The sequence below is a fragment of the Mustela nigripes genome, chromosome 12, assembly GCF_022355385.1.
Source record: "Mustela nigripes isolate SB6536 chromosome 12, MUSNIG.SB6536, whole genome shotgun sequence".
Classification (NCBI taxonomy): Eukaryota; Metazoa; Chordata; class Mammalia; order Carnivora; family Mustelidae; genus Mustela; species Mustela nigripes.
Genome location: NC_081568.1, coordinates 126,630,695 through 126,649,365, shown reverse-complemented (window position 1 = coordinate 126,649,365; position 18,671 = coordinate 126,630,695).

Genomic DNA, 18,671 nt, shown 5'->3' with positions numbered 1-18,671 from the left:
ATTCTCAAAATCCTGAAGTTCAAGTCAATTCTAGCATACTTCTATTCTCTGGATTCAGTTCTTTGCCATCGTTAAGTAATTTCAATAGTAGAACAACTTCTCTTTTTCTTTAGAACTGTAAAAATGGTTTTGGTTGTATCTTTAGGCACATTAAACAGCATATAAAACAAACACTGTATAATATTCCTCTTTTTACTTTTTTTAACTTTTTTTTTTTTTAATATCCCTCTGTTTAAAGCAGATACGATTCAAGCCCCTATCACATATTAAATGCCTATCTAGGTACTAAGAACAATAGTTTTTGAGAAATAAATTTTGTGGTTTACATGGAGATTTTGGAAATGGGGAAATCAAGAAGAGCGGGAGCTGTCCAGAAAAACAAATGAGTGAGTGAGGAGAGGAAATGAAGTGAGCATTAAAGAGTGGGTAGGATTTACAAAAACAGAGGAAATTCAGAAGAGCAGTCATGCCCCAGAGTCAGATCATGAAGTCAGTCAAATAAATCCTGAACTATCAAGCCTGACAGACCCAATGTTTCTTTCTAAGGTAAATGTTGAGAATGCAGAACTGCTGCTTCAGGCTGGTTATAAGGCTTTGTGGAATGGTATTCTATCATCCCTCTAAAATGGATGGGGAGTTGCACAATATAAAAAGTCTTTTCTTCATCAAAAAGGAAAAAAAAATCCCTTCCTCTTCTCTTTAATTTATTCCTCTTTCCATAGCTGGCTAGATGAGTTTGTCCAGGTGTTTTATAAATACTTATTTCATTCTCTCCCCGCCCCACTTTCCTAAGTAACCTAGAAAATATTTCACTAACCAGAGTTTTTTGTAAAAAATAAGATTGTTACCGAGTCCAAAAAGAGCTTAAGAAAAGGAAAAATAGGCTCTGCTTTGGCCTGTAAGGCTATAGGAAATGTAACACAAGCAGAAACATGAAAAGATTTGCACAGAGGCTTGTTCTTAACTCTTGCTTCTCCCTCTACCAGGAGAAATTTCCCTTTGTAATCTGTTGGAAGATAAGAGGTGTGAAGCTGCACTGACTTGTCCCAATCAACCCAGCAGAGACCATCTTCAATGCACAGATAGTTAAACCCCAGGTATGTGAGTGAACCCTGTCAAGATCAGCAGAGTCAACTGGCAGACACTTTAAAGAGCCAGCCCCGCCCGGGGCATGAGCAGTAACAGCCAAGCAGTGTCCAGATCAACAGAAGCCGTAAGACACACCAGACGCAAATGTCTATTGTCATGTGCCTCTGAGTTGTGGGTGAGATGTCAGGAAATACTCCTGGATCCCTAGACAACTAATCTGTTTCTCCTGGAAACAGATAAACTTTTAATTCACCTTATGACCAAAGATAGAAACTTTTTACATCCACAAAAGGTAATACTCTTTAGTAACTTCCTCAGGGTAGCTTGATTAAGCCAACACTAGATATACTAGATAGATTTTTCTGCCTGCCTGAAACTGCTGTACCCCAAGACCTGGTTCTCTTGCCTGTCCAGAAGGATTCCTCATGATTTCAGGATTTTCCCTGAAATTATAAGGTAGCCAAGAGACACTAGAAAGTCCCTTGAGCATGAACTAATTACTACTGGGTTGCTGAGGTTTTACTTGTTTGTTTTTGGTATTGTTCTGCTGTTGTCTTTATTTTCTTCTTTTCCAAAAGAGAGAAAAAGAGGATGTAGTATTATAGTCATATCCCTATCAAATTTGAGGAAATTAGGGCACCTGAGTGGCTCAGTTGGTTGGGCGACTGCCTTCAGCTCGGGTCATGATCCCGGAGTTCCAGGATCGAGTGTCACATCGGGCTCCCAGCAACATGGGGAGTCAGCTTCTCCCTCTGACCTTCTCCCCTCTCATGCTCTATCACACTCTCTCTCAAATAAATAAATAAAATCTTTAAAAAAAATTGAGGAGGTAATAGAGAAAAATTAGAACTCACCATTTTAAATACTGAATAGAATGTGCATTTTCTTAATCCTGGCATAATTTACTCATTCATAATTGCTTAGATCTTAAAGACATCTGAACATTTTTATTATATACCTGGGAACTGTCACGGAATGTCCACCGTGTGGACATATAAAATGACATACATTTGCAGGGCAGGTGAAGTTGTAGAATCATTGCCTAGAGCTCTCTACTTTTTATAGCCTTGAAATCAGATCCTATATATGTCTGTACAGATAAAAGTTATGCTGTTTTACAAATTAGTATGAACTAAGCCTCTACCAAGAGGCAGGCCGTGGAGAAGGGATAGAATTCTCTACCATTAGGTAGAAGTATTCTCAGTGGTCTCTTCATCCTAAGAAAACTCTGATTGAAGTTTTCCTGTTACTCCTTTCCCTCTTCTAAATCCACTCTCCATGTTTCTCTCCACAACTAGAGGCTATTCTGTCCTAACTATGTTTATACATCCAGTGCCTTTAGGTGTTCAGCGGATAGGGTACTTCTGGTAGGAGATCATGAAGATAGTGAAATGAGGGTACTTTATCCACGACACCCTCCCTTGAAAGATTTCCTGGGGTTGTTAGAGGTCACTTTTCTCTCAAGACAGAGGACCTTATTCCACTTTTTTCTGATCCCAGGCTTTGGTAACTCACTTCTTACCCACATCCCTTAGGGCATTGGGGTAAACTCCCTTGTTTCCTTTATCCCATACCTTTTCTCATACCTATGCAAGTTATTATAAATAAAGCCTCCTAGAATTATAATTATCCTGTATTGAATTTGCCTTCTCTTTTCTGTGGGGACACTAGCTGGTAAACTCTTTAATTGTGGTCCTCAAAATTTTCCTTTTTCTTGAACAGCAAACTTTTTGTGGGAGCTATAAATATGTGGCTCAGCTCATGGGTAAATTAGAACTGCCTGACTATTGGCAAGACAGTTTGATACCTGTGAGACATGGCAGAGAGTACAAATTTTGTGACACAGTATGACAGGGTATCAAGCTTATAATGGAGAAAATGCAAGGCTGAACTCTCCTTGGACAGACAGTATAATTTCGTTGGTAACTTAACCTTTAACTTCCCCATTTGACTACTTATTCTGTTCATCTTCAGCAGGATTCTTGAGAAAATTAAATGAAAGAGCAAAAAAAGATACACAGAGAAATATAAAATGTAAAGAGCAGTTTTTGTTTAATTTTGGGAATATTCTATTTTTATGTGATTTTTGGCCCAATTAAACTAAAATGTATAAGACTTACAAACTTGTAGTTATTTGAGTCCCCTTATATGTATGCAGTTTTTTTTTCCTATTAAAATTAGGATGAATTTCCAGGTGTATTAGTTTATCTCACTTAAAGGAAAAACCCAATCATGTACAAAGTTTCTTAACTAATTTCACTAAGCAAATCTAATTTCTGCAACATCATTATTTTGCTGAATCCAAGTCATTCCCATGAGTGTATATTATAGAAATCACCTAGCTACGATTTATGGCTGCTCACTGATTGTTTCATGATGCTAAACATCTAGAAGGCATTTTGATTCTCTCTCTCCCTCCACCGCTCCCTCCCTTCTTTCCTCCCTTTGTCTCTCTGGGTTACTCATGGAAATAGCACACATCGTGGAGCAATACGTGTGGTCTATTTGTCATCATCTACTGCCAATGAAACCTTAATAAGCTAGTCTCCACCACGGGTCCTTGGTTGGGGTAGTGGCTGAGTCAGTGATTCTTATCATGTCTGAAGAAACACCACCCATCAGGGGTCGAATTTACATGCTCTGTTGAAAAAGAACTTTAGCTAAAAGTGTTCTAATAGTTCAGATCCTGCTGTGAAACATGTGAAGAGACATTAACCACCTATATGTGTGAGGAATGTAAGAAACATGGAAAAACTGTGCAGTTTTTACAAACTGGCATAATAATTGAAACTTAATGAGAAGGTTCTCTGGGTAGAAAAATGACCTCTTGTTGCAGTGTCACTGAATTCCCACTTTCTATCAGGGAGCTGGAAAAGTGAATGAATAAGAACATAAACAGCAAACTCAGTCCCACTGAGCCCATTTTTTGCTCAGTGCTGATCACCTTCTAGGTGTTCCTTTTGCCACCTAAGTATTCAAAACACGGTTTTTTTTGCTTGGCTGATCTGAATTTTTTAAGTTTATTAAAAAAAAAAGAGAGAGAGAGAGACTTTCTTCTAGGTTTTTCACTCAGTATTCTAGTATAGGATTAGTGAGCTTCCAACTAATCCTGACTTAATCTTAGTGACAGAGTTGCAAGTAAACCCTAAAATTCCAAATTTGTTGAATTTGAACTGTGAGGCTCATTACTACAATGTTCAAAAACAACCTGCCTTTTTTTTTTTTTTAAAGATTTTATTTATTTATTTGACAGACAGAGGTCACAAGTAGGCAGAGAGGCGGGCAGAGAGAGAGAGGAGGAAGCAGGCTCCCTGCTGAGCAGAGAGCCCGATGCGGGACTCGATCCCAAGACCCTGAGATCATGACCTGAGCCGAAGGCAGCGGCTTAACCCACTGAGCCACCCAGGCACCCACAACCTGCCTTTTTAGAGAGCATTTTTCTTCTAAGAAACCAATGGATTTAGCACAGTATTTCTCAAGAGACAAAAATTGTCTTTGGTTTTTTTGTGCTTATGTTGCCTGGACATCCCAGGCTTATAGACTGTCTCCTTGGCTAACCAAGGCCCTCCACTACTCAGAACTATTTTTCAGACCTAAGTTTTTCAGTGACCACTTGTTCTGTTTTCTTTTCAAAAAAAGTTTTTGTAAAATATTTAGTCAAGCTAAAGCTCATTTTATCATGAACAACCTCAAGTTCATGTTCATTCTATAAGTTTGCTCCATGACTCCCCAACTCTTTCTACTGTCATCCTTCAGCTCTTACTGATCTTGTTGGATCTTGCAACCTGTGATACTAGTAACATAGTGCATTTTTGTTTTTTTAATGGACTAACATGCTATCTTTAACCCAATTTTTTTCAGAACTGGTAAATTGTAACTATTGGAGAAGTGATTGTGGGACTATTTTATGTTAAAGTATCAGAAGCATTTGTGTGAATATGGAAAAACAGAAACTCTTAAGACACTGCAAATGCAGATGTAAAATTGTGTGCAGCCATTTTGGATTTCAATTTAGCTATTTTTTAATGATATCAAATGTATATATATTATAATTGGGGTGCCTGGGTGGCTCGGTATATTGGGACCAACTCTTGGTTTCTGCTCAGTTCATGATTTTAAGGTCAAGAATGAAACGCTGCATTGGGCTCCTGTCTCAGCAAGGAGTCTGCTTCTCTCTCTCTCCCTCTCCCCCTCCCCCTCATGTGCTCTCTTTCTCTTTCTCTCTCAAATAAATAAATAAATAAATAAGTCTTTATTATATAAACCAACCATTCAATTCTTAGGAATTTAGTGAAGAGAAATGAAAACATATATCAATGCAATATTGTGTACCCATGTTTATAGAAATTTTGTTTGAATTAAGCAAAACCTAGAAACATCAATTGTTCATAAACAGGTGAATGGATAAACAAATGGTATATCCACACACACAAAAAAACTACTCAGCAATTAAAAGAATAAAATATTAATGTATACAACATGAATAAATCTTAATAATGCCATGTGGGGAAAAAAAGAGATGTACATACATGCATATGATCCCATATATTTATATTTCTAGAACACGACAACTAATGTATCATTACAGAAAACAGATCATTGGTTAATGGGGCTGGGGCTGGGTATGGATTAGTTGAGAAAAGACATTGTAAAGAGAGTCAAGAAAACTTTTTTGAGGGGCAGTGTTTCTGTTTATTATCTTGATAGTAGTGATAGTTTAATTGTTCAAGACATAAATTACAGCTTAAAAATTTCTATGCTTTATACTTATGTAGTTTATTAAATATGAGTTATCTTTCAATAAATTTTTTATGAAACACGGTATAAGAAAAACGGAGCATGGCTTCATATAAGAAAATACTAAGCTGTTGAAAGATAATGTTTAGTTTTAGAGAATATGACAAGTCATTTTGTGAAAAGTTACTGAAAATCAGAGAAAAATGGAGGAAATAAATATTTTCAAATGGAGTATTACATTAATAGTTATAAAACCATTAAAATTCCAGTTATATCTCTGTGTATTCATAATATAATATAAATATCAGTGTTTATAGGCTAATGACAGGTTGCTATGGCTTCAAATAAATGATTATCTCCTTAATCTCCTCAGGGATGAGTTGTCGCTTACTAAGAACTGAGATGATTGCCTGGTTTAGGACTTCACTCAGGTGAAGCAAAACATTGCCCCTCACCTTACCTGAGCATTTACCTTCCTGCCAACAAGCCTATGTAGATCCAACTAAGCTATATAAATTAAGAGAGAAAGCAAATACTAAATTTCTGTAATTAAAATTTATGGATAATAATTTTATTCATCAAAAAACTATAGTTTAGGGGCACCTGGGTGGCTCAGTGGGTTAAGCCACTGCCTTCGGCTCAGGTCATGATCTCAGGGTCCTGGGATCGAGCCCCGCATCGGGCTCTCTGCTCAGTGGGGAGCCTGCTTCCTCCTCTCTCTCTCTCTGCCTGCCTCTCTGCCTACTTGTGACCTCTGTCTGTCAAATAAATAAATAACATCTTTAAAAAAAAAAAAACAACTATAATTTAAAAATGTCTGTTTTACACTTAGACCAGCTATGTGATAGAGACAGAAAATGAGAAAAGGAAAAAAGGGGGTAAAAAAAAAAGGGGGGGAAAATGGTTGAGACGCACCTAGATAGAAAGAATGGGAAGTTGAGCAAAACAAAGTAATATAAAACAAAAAAAAAGCTAAAAACCGGAGGTGGAAAGGGAACTATGTAAAAAGAATTTGAAAGAACAAAAGGGACTTATTTTTTTTAATCACTGTAGGGTAGAATATAGATGAAATGTGTGTGAACTTTTACCTGTTTATTTGCAGAAAGCACCAAAATATTTTGATCTGTTTACATGGTATCAAAAAAGATGGAGGTAAATATTTGTAGAACATCTATCTCAATAAGATTTCTTTCATTTTTTGGATATTTTAGATTGATCTGTTAGAACTTTTAAGGTCTTTTGACAGTGGGTTAACTTTTTAATTATTTTTATTTTTTAAATTTTATTTTATTTATTTATTTGACAGAGAGAGAGAGATCACAAGTAGGCGGGGGGCGGGGTAGGGGAAGCAGGCTCCCTGCTGAGGAGAGATGCGGGGCTTGATCCCAGGACCCCATGATCATGACCTGAGCGGAAGGCAGAGACTTAACCCACTGAGCCACCCAGGCACCCCAATTATTTTATTTTTTTATTTAAATTTTTATTCACAGCACTCACTATAACACATATCCTCCCCAATGTCCACCACCCAGCCACCCTGTCCCCAGCCCCCCAACCCTCAGTTTGTTTCCAGAGATTAAGAGTCTCTTATGGTTTGTATCCCTCCCCAGTCCCATATAAATAATTTGTAGAGGTCTTTATTTTGTACTTTTAAATATTAAATAAACAGTAGAAGGGAAGGAAGGAAGGAAAGAAAAGGAAGAAGGAAGGAAATAAAGAAGAGAAAAGAAGGAGGAAAGAAAAGGAAAAGAGGAAGGGAGGTAGGAGGAAGGAAGCAAGCAAGCAAGCTAGCTTAGGATTGAGGAAGGCTGTGCAGGGCAACTGTGATTAGATTACCTCATCAATTCACAACCCTGCCCTCTCAGACCTTGGAAATTATATTCATCTGAATCAGGATATCCCCCCTTACTGGATTAGATGAACAGTTTACTTGGAAATTGCAGACACTAATTTTTTCATACGTCACCTATCTGAATGCACAGTGCCTTCTGCCTATCCAGAACTAACTGGATACTCAATATTTTTAAACTTTAGACAAATACTAGCTGGGCAAATTTAAAGTGAATGTGAACACTATGATAGACCTCTATTTCTTGGTTTCTTGAGATTTCCTTTTAATGCAATTAAAATAATGCTTTAACACAAAATAAAAGAGCATCTTTAATTTAGGACTTTTATAAAACAAACCAGATAATGATGTATTTTGCTACACATACTTCCATAGAAGAAATTAGGGACAAATGGATTTTCCAGTCAACTTCTGAGTGTCAGATAGAATAGGTTTTGTTTACTCTGTAGAAAACAGAATTATTCAACAGAGGATAAGAGATGTCTTAAATTCTAAAATAAATTACAAGCAAACCCATAGCTATAATGGAATTCTTTCTGTATCCCTCCAGGAAAGTTTCTAGTGATCTCATATGATATTATTGACTTTCACTACCAACTGAAGTGCTCAGTTGCAAGTTCTGAGAAGTTATTGGCTGAAATTTAAAGGAGTCATAACAACTTAATAATACTGTCACATTTATTTAGGAAATCTGGAACACAAATATGATTTAAAAATGACTATGAATTAGGGAAATAAGATTTAAATATATTCTTATAGCTTTAAAATTAATATAAATGATTTTAATTTTATCTATTTTTAAAGATTTATTTATTTTAGAGAGAGAGAGACCACATGCAAATGGGGGAAGGGGTAGAGGGAGAGGGAGACGGATTGATATCCTCAAGTAGACTCCCCACTGTGCAAGGACTCCATTGCTCGGCTCAATCCAAGGACCACAAGATCATGAGCTGAGCCAAAATCAAGTCAGACACATAACCAACTGAGCCACCCAGGTGTCCCCTAAACAGTGCTTCATTTTAAAAAGATACTTATTACTCATATTTTTTTTAAAAAATTTTATTTATTTATTTGACAGAGAGAGATCACAAGTAGGCAGAGAGGCAGGCAGAGAGAGAGGAGGAAGCAGGCTCCCTGCTGAGCAGACAGCCCGATGTGGGACTCGATCCCAGGACCCTGAGATCATGACCTGAGCCGAAGGCAGCGGCTTATCCCACTGAGCCACCCAGGCACCCCCACTCATATGTTTTTATAGTTATTAATATTAACAATGGAATGGATCTTTAGTATCATCTAATTCCTGGCATTTTGTTTCCAGAAATTATATAAATAAAAACCACCAAACTAGTTGAAACCTCTGAATTTTAAGAATGAAGAACAAAGGTTGCATTGATTTGACCAGTGTCACAGGCCTATCATAGGTATATAGACTCTTCTTGACTAAAGATTCTATGGCTCCTTGATTATGCCTCTTTACAACATACTCTAAATACTTTCTCTCAGTTGTTAGCATGTATGATCAAATGGTAGTTTGTTTCTGGATCAAAAATTAAAATGAAGCTTGTTCCATTTCTTTCAAGTGGTTTCCAGTAAATGCCTTTAACTCTTAAGTGATCTTGCTAAAAAATACAGGTTTGGGGTTTGTATAAGACTGAACTTCTGAACTCGTGGAGTCTTAGTGGCTCCCCTAACATTGCCAAGCTAGTGACCTGGTTTTTTACTTTAATAATAAAATTATTATTTTTTTTTAAAGATTTCATTTATTTATTTGACAGAGAGAGAGAGAGAGACAGCAAGAGATGGAACACAAGCAGGGGGAGAGGGTGAGGGAGAAGCAGGCTTCCCATTGAGCAGGGAGCCTGATGCAGGGCTCAATACCAAAACCCTGGGATCATGACCTGAGCCACTCACTTAATGACTGAGTATCCCAGATGCCCCAACTTTACTAGAAAATTAAAGCATAGGGAAGTCCCCAAACATCTACCACCCACGAGCACCTACAGTCACATACTACTAGCCATGCCAGTGTCCAGAAATAGCCCTTTCAGTTATGTTTGTTCCTTACCACCTTTGAAAACTCAAAACTATCCCTACACAGTTCTGTGCTTTCCTTCATATATCATTATTTTTTTTTCCTTTATACTAAATCATTCTCATCTAGTGCAGCATGCCATTTTTTTTTTTTTTTTCTGGACACAAAATCTTGCACGGATCCTGCTTCCACTGCCAGTTACTGCCCTGTTTCTTTGCTATCCTTAACAAAGGATAACAACATACTCTGTTTTTTTTTTTTTTTTTTTAAAGATTCTATTTTATTTGTTAGAGAGAGAGAGCACAAGCAGAGAGAAAAGCAAGCTAAGAGAGAAGCAGGCTCTACGCTGAGCAAAGAGCCAGATGCAGGACTCAATTCCACGTTGCTGGGATCATGACCTGAGCCAAAAGCAGATGCTTAACCAACTGAGCCACCCAAGCACCACACAGCATGCTTCTTCAGAGAGTTGTTAATGCCAGTATTTCCTATTCCTTTTTTTTCAATCCCTCTTAACAGTATAAGTATATATCCATTCCAAAGAGTCTTCTGTCTAAAACGTGCCTCATGTAAGAACAATACCAGCTGTCTCCAGGCTGCCTGGAGTCTCCTCCTTGCTAGGCCTTCACGAGGGAACCAATACGGATGGAACAACCACTATTTGAAAAAGAGCCATAAAATGCTTGAGTGAAGAAATGACACATACTCCAGCTCACTACCAACTCCACAGCCCCAACCACCCTTTTCCCAAATCCATATCCAATCTGTCAACAAGTCATTTCAATATCTGGCCACTTCTCTCTATCTGTATTGCTAATATCCAAGCCAACATTATCTTTTTCTTGAATCATGGTAATAAATTCATAACAAACAGGTCTCCTCACTTCTTATTTACATCTCAACCTTTTATTTCCAACACAGTAGACTAAGAGATTATTTTAAAATATTTAGCATCTGTATCATTCAGCTTATTTAAAAAAAAAAAAAAAAAGGAAATTCTAACCCATGCTACAACCCTTGAAGACATTATGCTGGTGAAGTTATCCAGTCACATAATACAAATATTGTGTGTTTCTGCTTACATGAGGTACATAGAATAGTTAAATTCATAGAGGCAGAAAGTAGAATGGTGATTGCTAGGGGCCGGAGGGAAAAAGAAAATGGGTAGTTATTGTCTAATGGATACAGAGTTTCAGTTTGGGAAGAAAGTTCTGGAGATGGATGTTTGTAGTAGTTGCTGGACAATGTGAAATTAAGTCATGTGTGTCACTCCTCTGCATCCCTTTCTGAAGACTCTCAGGTTCTCTTAGAGAAATACACCAAAGTCCATACTTGACCTGTGTGGCCATGCATTATCTGTCTATACCCAGTAACATCTATGATCATGTCACCTGCTCTTTTCCCCTAAAGTAGTTTGTTCCAGCCACACTGGCCTCTTTGAAACACTGTTATCTTGTGTCCTTTGCTCTAGGTATGACTGATTCTCTCTCTACTAGGTAATCTTTGGTCAAATCTCATCTTCTGAGTTGCCTTGATCACACTATTTACAATGTTATACACATCCTTTTTTTAAGATTTATCTACGTATTTCAGAGAGAGAAAGAGAGTGCAAATGGGGACAGGGTCAGAGGGAGAGAGGGAATCTCAAACAGACTCCCCGCTGAGCCTGGAGTGGGACGTGGACTTGATCAGGACTCTGAGATCATGATCTGAGCCAAAACCAGAGTTGAATGCTCAATTGACTGAACCACCCAGGTGCTCCATTTATATACATCTCTAACTGTACTTAACACTAGCCCACTATACATTTTGTATAGTATCTAATATCCTCTAAAATATGTAATTTGTTTAGTTATTATGTTTGTTTATTACTTGCCGTGTGCCTCCAGTCACTAGAATCTAAGTTCTCCTGGGTAGAAAGTATTGCTCTTTAGCTTGTTGATGTATTAAAAATGCCAAGGACAGTGTTAGACTAATATAAGGTGCTTAATAAATATTTGTTGAATGTTAAATAAATAAATGTCATTCTACTACCCTCAAAGTATGATAGTATTTGATCTCTTGGCCTTCCAATCCCAGTAACTCTTGAAGAATATATTTGCTCTCATGTTCCAGGTAAACTCCACAGGTCACAGTTATTGAAATCTTCTTTCATACCAAGTAGCTGACAATTACTTGAATTAGACATTGCTTTTACTATTATTCAGTTGCATATTTTTTATCAGCCTCTGTCCTTATTACTTTTACAACAGCTTCGTTTTTTGTCCTTATTAATTATTATGGTACTTATAAATTATTTTTAGCGACAACTATTGTTTATTTTGGGAGATTTAACATGACTAGTAGAAATGGTATATATGCATACCATCTGAAATTTTATGCAATTTATTCCAATTAGATGGTGTTATCAATATTTGGTAATAACTCTTAAGTACATGTTTTTATCATGTGCTTGAACTTTGAATGTGAATAGCAGGAACATTTAAATTTAAAACAATCAGAAACAATCATAGTTTTATTTATTTATTTATTTATTTAGACTCTCCAATTGTTTTATAATTTTAGGCTCTGATGGTTCAAAAATGGCATGGAAATTATCCTTTATAATTTAATATTTGACATTCTATAAGAAAACTCATTCTTCTACCCATTGAGGTAAATGCCAATAATATTTACACCTAGAATTTTGTGGCCATTTAAGATTGCTGTTAAAAAACAAAAAACAAAAAACAAAAAACAAAAACCAAAAAACAAAAACAAACAAACAATAAAACAAAAAACAACAGCAGCTCTGGGTTGCTTGGGTGGCTCAGTTGGTCAAGTGGCCAACTCTTGATTTTGGCTCAGCTCATGATCTCAGGGTCATGAGATTGAGCCCCATATTGGGCTCAGCATGGAATCTGCTTGAGATTGAGATTTTCTCTTTTGTTTTCCCTCCACCCCTCCTCCCCACACTCTCTCTCACCCTCTCTCTAAAGTAGAAAAAAAAAAAAAAAGCACCAAATATATGCCTATATTCCAGACATCAAAATCATTTAAAAAGTATTTTTTGAATGCATTCAGTATGCCTATCTCTATACTCAAAACTGTATACAGAGAATTCATTTCATTCTGTTTTATACTTTTAAAATTATTTCATCAAAATAATTTCACAAATCCACTAGAACACCTTCTGAAATGTATATATAGACAGACATTTTACACAATAAAGTCAAAGTAAATGTTAAAGATTTGGTCTTGCAATTATGTTTGCACTTTGCAAAAATGGGCTTTGGAGCAGTGGCTAACTTCCCACTCCATACCCCATACCTGGAGAAGAGTTGGTTCCCCTGCATGTTGTCTCGATCATTGCCTTTGAGTAACCCTGGGAATAATGACTTGAAACCCCTACATTTGTACCAGCAATCAATCCAGATTCCAAAGGAAAAAACTTTTAGCTGAATTATACCATTTAATGATACTGCACTTTAGCTTGAAAAATAATATAGCCAGCTATATATGAAAATCCTCAGTATTTTAAAACATGCAAACATATGTATGTATACATGGTCTAATTCTTTGAACTCCATTATATTGATTGTCCTTTTTTGACATAGGGCCTAGGATTATAATGGGGAGCTAATGCTGGCAATGGCTTTCTCTACTATTCTGATGATTCCAGGGGCAGTGTCAGTTTTGAATACAAAACTTAAGATTTATACTTTTTTGCTTATATGATTGTCTAGGCATTGTTATGCTAACAAACGTTTAATGGCCTGTGTGCAAGTGTATATCTAAGTTTATTGAGACTTTTTCTTATATGATGTATGTATAGCACATATTAAGAAAAAAAAAATATACTCTTTTGGCCACCTGGGTATCTCAGTCAGTCAGTGACTTGATTTCAGCTAAGGTCATGATCTCACAGTCATCTCAGGGTGAGACGGAGCCCCATGATGGGATCTCTGCTGAGCGTGGAACCTGCTTAAGACTCTTTCCTCTCCTTCTCCCTCTGCTGCCCCACCACTCACACTTTCTCTGTCTCTCTCAAAAAAATACTCTTTCATGTAAATTCCGTACAGCCAGTTGATTCTAACAGAATGCTTTCAATGAGTTTTTTCAGTTTTTGTAAACATGAAGCATATGATTACAATGATTAATGAATGTAATTCTAACATGAGTAGTGGTTGGTATTTTGCTTACATTAATATGTAAGAAGAAAATGAAACAACTACGATAGACGTTGGAACTTCACTTATTCTTCAGTGACATGAAAGATATTTTTTTCTGAATCAGGGAATGATTTTTGATACTGGAAGACTATTTCCTCAGTTTACTTGTTATGTACAATGTAATACCTATATGCACAGCAAACATTTATATTCAATCCGCATTATTAACATTTCCTCAATCTCATTCTTAGGCCTGGGCATTCAAATAACATCAAATTAAAACCTGGTTTATAACATTTATTTACTTCCATCATTCCACTCATTTCAAGACACCAGTGTGAAATTATTGAACAAATATTTCCACTTTACAGATAGAATACACACATTAGGTTATCAATTATATCAGCATCAAATCCATGTTTTAAAATCCTACTTAACTATTTCAGACTTTTTTTTTCATACACTTGGTAAGACTTGAAATTTTACCATACAGCCCAATGATAAAAAATGCTTTTTAGTGTTTTCTCCTGCATTTTTCAGTCCTTAACATATTACTTACAGAGTTTTGCTAAAGGTGGTAATCCTAAACACCTGCTTTCTGTGGGTTTCCTAGAATGACAGAATAAGTATATTTTTGATATTCAGGGTGTGTAGGTTGTTTAGGCCCATAATTGTTTTTAACAGGCTGCTCTCTTCAAAAACACAGTTGGTTACTACACATAGAAAACCAAAGAGTTAGGCCAATAAAAATTAGGGATTTATAGGTTTACAATAAATGAAGCTTTATTAAATATAAATAATCATTAGCCTCTCTTTTTAAATTTTGCAACATTCTATGTAACAGTTACTATCCTGCTTGTCATCTCTCTCTAATGATTTGGAATACAGTCTGACACCTGTAAGCTGCCAGAATAATGCAACAGTAAAATTTTTTTTGTTTAATGATTTTGTTTTGGCAAAGGTTTGTTTATATAGAAACTTCTGTTAAAGCAGTCAGTAAGGAAGACATTTCTTTTTATGACAGGAATGATCTGGCTTGTGCCAGTCTGGTCTTTGCTTTGTGTCACCTGCTTTGATAGTCATCAAGCTCTCAGGAAATCCAGCTCTGCCTGGGCACATGTAGGCAAAATAAATGCGTGTTGAAGTGACTCTCCAGGAATTTTCTGGTAAACTGATTGGAAAATAGAAAACAGTTCACTCTAGGACTGAACTATGGAGTTATTTTTTTTTTTTTCAATTTAATGAGTATTTGTTAACACTGGATATCTTCATCCATCCTTATGGAAATGAAAATGTAAACTTTGGGCTTTTGTGATGAGATGGGATATAAGGATGAGAATTATTTAAAAAAAAACTCAAAATTTGATATGGAGAATTAATATTTTAGAAGTCCCAAGCTTGACATTTGCCATGATGAACTTATTCCTCCTTTTCTTCTTTTACAAATCCTTACCTTGGGCATGTAAGAAGAAATGTTACCAGGTTTTGAGAAAGTTCAATGATTATTTAAATCTAAGTTTAATGTGAATTCATTTAAAATGAATCTGTTTTTCCAAGGATGTTTCCTCTAAAATCTAAGCCCAACTGTATTTTAAGAGGAAAATCCTTGCATGTATTTCTAATTCTTCTATAAACATACCATTAAAGTATACTATTGCAAAGACCAGGGAGCCAAAAAGTATATAAACTCCTTTTTCAAAAAGGTTTTGGGGACCTAGTGTAAACAAATATGATTCCAAAATATTTGGAAGTTTACAAAAAGAAAAAAATCTTCATCCAGCTACCCAGACTTTTATTATATATTTTACTTTGTCCTCTCTTACTATTTTTAACTTTCTCTGTATTTATTCTGTAAGCACTCCTTAAACTGGTGTTTACAAAAGCAACTGCCTCTTTTCAGTCTTTTCTAAAACAATATGCCATGTAACTAACTTGGTTGGGAGAAGCAGAAATCTATAGAAAAAACAAAATTCACAATCACAATTGGTCCAAAGAGCTTATTGCATATGTAGGCCATAATTAAGGGGAAATGTTTGTGAAAAGGATGTATTTTCCCGTTATGAAACCAAACTTGTTTTTTAGAAGTCTGATGACATTAACTTTGTTTTTTAATTTTGTGGCCATGTTACAAAACAGTGTTCACCTGAGGTCCAAAATGTTTCTGTTGGCTACATGAATGATCCAAATTAACCCGTTATTTGTCATACCTTTTCGTTTGGTGTATGTTGCCAATTGCTGGATATAGGAACAATGGTAGATATGAAACTACTCAGAAACAGAAGCCAGGAGCATATCTGTGTCCTACAGACCTCAGCCGTTAAGAGGCAGAACTAATCAATGCAATTTTCCAAGACCAGTCAGCCTGATTTATCCAGAAGCACCACAGATGAATGAACTAGGTGGTGATCTATCTGTGAACTGCACTGACCATTCAGTTTTACCATGGTCCGTTAAGCTACTTACAGACCTGTGTCTATGATGCAAAGTAAAATGGACAGTTGAGGCAATTATCTGAACAATTCTGGCGAAAAGAAAGCTTGTTACTAAGAAAAAAGTGAGTTGGGGGTGCCTTAATTATCCGTATTGAATTTCTATATTGATCACATTCACAAGACAATTGCTTGACTCACCACTTCATTTTGCTTGGGTAGACACGGGCTAAGATAATTGAAAGCAATTAAACAGCAGTGTCTGGGGAACCATAAGTGACAACTTAGGTCAGATATTGTGGTGCTGGGTAGCTTCATCAACAAGTATTTATCAGACCCCCTACTGTGCTAGATACTGGGAAGATTACCAGTTAAACAGAGAAGAAAACAACTATTTGCAAACTATTGGAAACAAGGTATTCATCCATTAAAAAGTTAGGTGAAATGGGGACCAATTCAATGGTGAGCTTCAAAATAAAACAAAACTGTGTTTTAAGCAATATGTTGATTTCTTTCCAAAGCCTAGTGAAACTCAGAATATTTGCAGTTAGACCTCAGAGTGGCTTTCTAAAGAAGCATGCCATTTATTGAGGAAAAGTAGAGAGATTTCTATGAAATCTTTCATTGAATGAAGCAAACACATTCTGGCCATCCTTCTTTGGAAGTCAAATATATCTGAGAGGAGTTGGACGCTTAAGTGCATTAAATACCCATGGCCTTTCATTAAGTAAAATGAGTTGTCATTTTCCTCCAGAGTGACAGGACCTTAAGACCACTGGGTGCCTGCGGGTGATAACTAAATGGTGAAGAAAGGATAAGTAAAGACTGAAAAATTCTATACTCATGTAGCAACTTTGCCTTGAGCCAGCTAGGTGGACCCGCAGGCCCTTTAGAACCAAATAATTATTGTAGTGAAAGTGACAGCAAGATTAACCAGTCTCCACCTAGAATACTGAGGCACAACCTATTCAATTCACATTTATCTGGACATTATTAAAAAAGATTTTATTTATTATTTGAGAGATAGAAAAATGAGTGAGAGAGAGAGAAGAGCAGGGGGAGGGGCGGGGGGCGGTGGTTAAGAAGCCAGATTCCCTGCTGAGCAGGGAGCTCCAGGTAAGGCTCCATCCCTGGACTCTGGACCATGACCTGAGCTGAAGGCAGACTTTTAACCAACTGAGCCACCCAGTTGCCCGTATCTGGACATTTTTTAATGGAAACAGTATCAATCGTAGGTCTATAGTAACTTTATCTAGAACCACATTTGTCTCTTGGAATATACACAGACACAGATACTCTGCATCAGATATTACTACATAAAAGGGAGGAATTCAATATTCATATATATATTCCTTTTGCATATACTCATTAAAATTCTAAATAAGATGCCTTTCTTTATAATTTTTAGTCTATCTGCATAGACATAAGTAAATATGTAAGATAACACTGCTAAACATTTCATAGTACCTACAATATTGTTAAGAGAATGTTAAAATATAAATAATTTCTGGATTAAATGTAATTTGACCTCACATAACAATTGAGATTTTACTTATAAAAATAGTTATATTTAAGTCAGGCATTAAATCAAATAACATATAAAAATAAATGTGGGCGATTTCTGATAATGTTTTAAGGATTTTGAAGGGGCTACCAATATATCGTTAGAGTCAAGTCCTACAATGACAATTATCTTTTTATGTTCATCTTTGTCACTGAAGCTTAGAATTGGGTACTGGCAAGCAGAGTAACAGAAAGGTGTGCTAGCTTTCTTGAAAATTAATGTGCCATTTTTACCCCCTTTTTCCCCAGTAAAAATGCATATACTTCCTCAGGTACTCACACATTCACTCCTGCAAACAGACTCACTCCTATTTAGAGCTAATCACAAAAGTACTAAGATTCAGAAGCAACTTGCGATAAACTAATTTCCTGCTTCAGACTTTCCTTATTAAAAAATTGATCTATTCCATTTGTCTCTCTGATTTAATCTATGACATCAATCAAATGAAAGATTGGTACTAATATACATATAAGGTACAGTGATTCTACTCAGCTGAAAAGATAAAACAATTGTTACCCTTTACCATAATTGTATCTCACCCTGAATCAACCTGAATTATAACTGAGAAACTGGAAAAGTTACAATCGGCTTTACTTGCTCATTCAGCTGTTACTCTTCTAAAAGATCCAAACCTTCCCACAAATCCTCAGAGGCAATACAATTCTCTGTTTTAATGAATTCACTTGCACCCCACTGAGAATTAATTGCTTTGGAAGCAACCCAATGGTCTGACATGCTGAGAGGCCCACTGGTAGTTCTTTTTTTCCTAACAAAGAGCTCTAAGGAATTAACCAACCTCCTGACCAGGTATAATGTCTACTTC